Source organism: Sorex araneus, chromosome 10 (genome assembly GCF_027595985.1).
Source record: "Sorex araneus isolate mSorAra2 chromosome 10, mSorAra2.pri, whole genome shotgun sequence".
Taxonomy (NCBI): Eukaryota; Metazoa; Chordata; class Mammalia; order Eulipotyphla; family Soricidae; genus Sorex; species Sorex araneus.
The window spans coordinates 6,876,509-6,881,163 of NC_073311.1; the positions used below are offsets into that span (position 1 = coordinate 6,876,509).

The 4,655-nt window shown below is 45.1% G+C and overlaps 1 non-coding gene across 1 annotated transcript; it reads right to left on the bottom strand.

Moving 5' to 3' along the window:
- Window positions 1–268: 268 nt before the first annotated feature.
- On the bottom strand, window positions 269–370 carry LOC129399194 (U6 spliceosomal RNA). Its single transcript, XR_008626979.1, has one exon. It is a non-coding gene; the product is annotated as a U6 spliceosomal RNA (small nuclear RNA).
- Between the last annotated feature and the right edge of the window lie 4,285 nt (window positions 371–4,655).

The window sequence follows — 4,655 nt, forward strand, 5'->3', positions numbered from 1 at the left end:
AGGTGCCCTACGTAGGAGAGGGATCATTCTGTGTCTGTCCCTCTCTTTCTGGCTGGCTCCACTCCGTATGATGCTCTCCAGATCCATTCATGTAGTGGCTATTGCATGTCTTGTTTTCTTTCCTTAGAGCCAAGTAATATTCCACTGTGCACATATACCACAGTTCTTTACCCAAGCATCTGTTCTTGGATGTCTAGGTTGGCTCCAAATCTTGGCTATTGTGAATTGTGCTGCAATGAACCTGAGAGCAAAAAAAGAAAAAAGAAAAAAAGAATGTGAAAGCTTCATAGATTTGTGTGTCATCCGTGTTCAGGGGCTGTGCTAATCTTCTCTGTCTCATGCAGTTTCAGTATATGTGCTCAAGGGACCCCCACATTTTAAAGCAAAAAGTGAAGACTCAGAGGGTGTAAATAAAATGCTGACAACCTCCTTTATTAGGAAAGCTGTTATTCAAAAAACAAATGGTGTGTTGTTTGTCGGTAGAAAAGTAAAAGGGTACTAAGGAAAAAGCACATGATGGTGCTTCAGAAAATCAAAACTTGGACTGGAGACATTGTCCAGGCGACAACTGCCTTAACTGTGCAGAGTGAAACATTGCAGACTCAAAACCACAAGCAGGGCAGGATTCCACTTCCATGAAGTGCCTGGAGCAGTGCAGAGTCCTTGGCAGGCTGAATAGGCTGGTGGCTGCCAGAGATGGGGGAGGGGAACGGAGTGTTTAAGGGGTGCAGAGCTTGACTTTAGGGCGATGAAGAGGAAGGTGGCGGCTGCCTGGCAGTGCGGGTGTGCGGAACCCCGGTGAACGCACACTTAGAAGCGACTGAGACCAGGCAACACTCTGATCGTTAAAGCCTGTTCAGGGGCTAAGATGCTTGCTTTGCACGTGGCTGACCCTGGTTTGGCCCCCAACATCCCCTATGGTCCCCAGCATCCTGCCTGGGTGATCTCTGAGCACAGAGCCAGGAGTAATCCTAGGGCACCACTGACAATAGCCCTCAAACAAAACCAAAACAAAATAGACCCCCTGCCCTTCCCCCTCCTTGTTCCTTCCTCCCCCCTCCCCCCAATATATGAAATGGTGTAGTATTGTATTGTAGTAATTAACCAAAATAGTTAAGCTTTGGTGAGGATGCAAATTAGCAGTGCTGGGATCAAATGTGTCTTACAATGAGTTTTTCCAACATAATTTCACAAAACTTTAAATAAATATTTCAATATCTATATTTCCTGTGAAGTAGCTATGTCAAATTTGCAAAGCAACTAATTGATGGATGCTTCTTGGTAGCTAATATCTTTTTTTTCTTTTCTTTTTAAATTTTAGGGATTTTATTTTTTAATGAATCTTTATTTTAGTTTTAATGAATTTTTTTATTTTAATGTGAGATACATTTACAGACTTACAGACTTTCATGATTGCATTTCAGTCAAATGATTTCAAGTACCCATGTCTCCACTAGTGCCCGTTTCCCACCCCAAATATTCTCAGCATCCCTCCCCCACCCCCAACCCTTCCCATCTCCTGCCTCTGTGGCAGGCACATTCCCTCTTACTCTCTCTGTCCTTTTGGGTGTTATGGTTTGCAATACAGGTAACAAGCAGCCATCATGTTTGGCCCATAGTCTACTTTCAACATGCATTTACTATCCTGAGTGATCCCTCCAACCATCATTTACTTAGTGCTCTTTCTCCATCCCAGCTAACTTTTCTCCCGGTGCATGAGATCGGCTATCAAGCCATGAGTGCAGTCCTTTTGTATCTGTCCCTCTCTTTCTGGCCCATTTCACTCAGCATGATACTCTCCATGTTGATCCACTTATGTGCAAATTTCATGACTTCATTTTTTTTCTAACAGCTGCATAGTATTCCATTGTGTAGATATATCAAAGTTTCTTTAACCAGTCCTCTGTTGTCGGTTCTCTGGCACTTGGGTTTTTTCCAGATTCTAGCTACTGTAAATAGTGTAGCTAATATCTTTAAAGTTTGAATTTACATTTTATTTATTATTATATTTAAATGTATTTATTTATTATATTTAAATGTATCTAGATCACCAAGTGCACATTCGTTGCACTTCCTGATCACCTGTGAATAGCTAAGAGTTTGCACTCTGGAGGAGCTGAGCCAGAGAGATAGATCACTTGCCTTGCATGTGGCCCACCTGGGTTCAATCCCCACCATCCCACATGGTTCCCTGAGCACCACCAGTTCATCAGTAAAGAGCCAAGTGTTACTCCTGAGCATTGCTGATGTGGTCCAAAATCAAAACAAAAGAGGAGTTTGCACTCCGAAAGGGAGTGTTTTCATGCAGTAAAACTTCTGTAAGGCCAAACAAACAAAAACCCAAAACCAAAACAGTTAATAGCAGGCTAGGTAGGGTGTTCAACAGTACGAGTGTTTGCTTTGCGTGAGAGACTCAGGTTCAATCCCTGGCTCAATGTGGTCCCCTGAGCCACATGCTGCCTCTGGGTATAGCCCCTAAACCAAAAACCAACTGACCAGTAATTAAGATGCTAAGTTTTATGTTACGTGTATTTTATTGCATGTACAACAGAAATTGATGTGCACTTGGATTCTGACCCTGTCTCTCCTCTCTGCCCCAGAGCGAGTCCTACTGTGCCATCCTGGGCCTTTTGTCCATAAAATCACTCGTGGAGCTACAGCAAAAGCATCTTTCCCCCCCCACTGACTTACTGCAGACAGTACAGGGATTAAGGCGCTTTCCTTGCATGCACTGGCCCCGGTTTGATCTCAACACTACATATTCTCTAAGCACAGAGCCAGGAGCAGCTCCTGAGCACCAGCGGATGGAACTGAGCCTCTCCAACCTCCTCTCGAAAGCCCGAAGCGTTGCTCTGAACTTCATTTGGGATGAAACTGGACACCAGATTTTGCAATGCAAGCGTTGCTCAATGTGGCAAAGGCGCGTCTGAAGTGTTGAGTCACCACATCAAAGCCTCCCATAGCGTGCGGTTAATGAGATTGTTCTACTGTGTGTGATATTGTGCAAGAGTTTTCAAACATGTTTTGAAAAGTAGGCAATTTGGTTTGAATCATCTCAAATGTCATCCTGAGACACAGTGATCATGACAGATGCTCCCTGCATAAGCATGAACACAAGGACAAAAACATATCCAATGCCTAGCCGTAGCCCGGTGCTCCCCATCTTTTTGACCTTTTCTCTTCAGGAAGAGGCTCTTTGGGTCTGTTTTTCAGCACATCAGCCAGCTCTGGCTTCCTGTGTGACACTTGGCAAGTGATTCTTGGAGACGTGCCCTACGGTGTGGTATCTTGGGAAACTTCATAGCAGCCCAGGTTTTTGCTGCATGAGCCCTGGGGTGGGCTACAACAGCAAGAGGTCCCCTGTGAGGTCTCCCCCAACCAAGTCCCCGTCTCCCCGTGAGTGTGGCCCCCTGCATGTCCTGTGAGATGAGATGCGAGCTCAGCTTGCTGTGTCCTCACCTGCAAACTGCACTTGCTGGCGCAGGCAGTGGGGCCGCCAGCCTGGCTGTGCTCCACCCACCTCGCCGACCTGCTTCCCTGGGGGCCCGCCAGCCGCTGTGGCATTCACTAGGGGTTGTGGGAACGGACCTGGAGCAGAGCTCCTTCCTCGGATGCTTCTGACCCTGCTTAGATGAATAGTGTTATCTGTTTATATGATTTTTGGCTTGGTGGAAAGGGTGTGTCTCTAGAGAGAGAGACAGGCTTGCATTCAGATCCTAAACCTTGCTCCCCCCATGTATTATACAAATTATATATTGTATGTCTATAACATATGTAAGATACATATGATATATAACATATGTTTATATTCCTATATAAGTGTTTTATGCATTATAGAAACTTGGTAATTTGCAGGGCAGAGGCAGAGTTGGACCACACCCAGCAGTGCTCAGGAGTTATTCCTGGCTCTGTGCTCAGGGATCACTCTTGGTAGGACTCAGGAGACCATATGCAGTGCCAGGGATAGAACTGGGCTTGGCCATAGTTACCCCCTATATTGTCTGCCCAAACCAGTAATAACGATGAGTCTCATTCCCGTGACCCTGAAAGAGCCTCCAATGTGGCATAGTTGGGAAGGATGAGTAAACAGAGGCTTCTAAAATCTCAGGGCTGGGATGAATGGAGACGTTACTGATATTACTTGAGAAATTCAACAATCAATGGGATGATGATGATGATGATGATGATGATGATGATGATTGTCTTTCCAATCTGGGAAGTTTTCTTTTCTCATGATGCTGGGAATTGAATCAAGGCTACACATGTCAGGGCAAATGTTCTGCTGCTAAGTCCTATCCCTGGCCCTTGGGAAAGTTATTTTACCTCTTGATGGGCTTATTCTTTTTTTTTTTTTGATGGTCATATATGGCCCATTTAAAAAAATTTTTATTAGTGAATCACTGTGAGGTACAGTTACAAACTTATAAACTTTCATGTTTGCATTTGGTTTACATCCCTCCACCAGTGCCCATTCTCCCCACCAAAGTTCCCAGTACCCCTCCCACCACCCCTACCCCACCCTCTACCACCCCACCCTGCCTCTGCGGCAGGGCATTCCCTTTGTTCTCTCTCCTGTTCGGTGTTGTAGTATGCAATAGAGGTATTGAGCGGCCATCATGTTCGGTCTATAGTCTACTTTTGGTATGCAGCCAAAC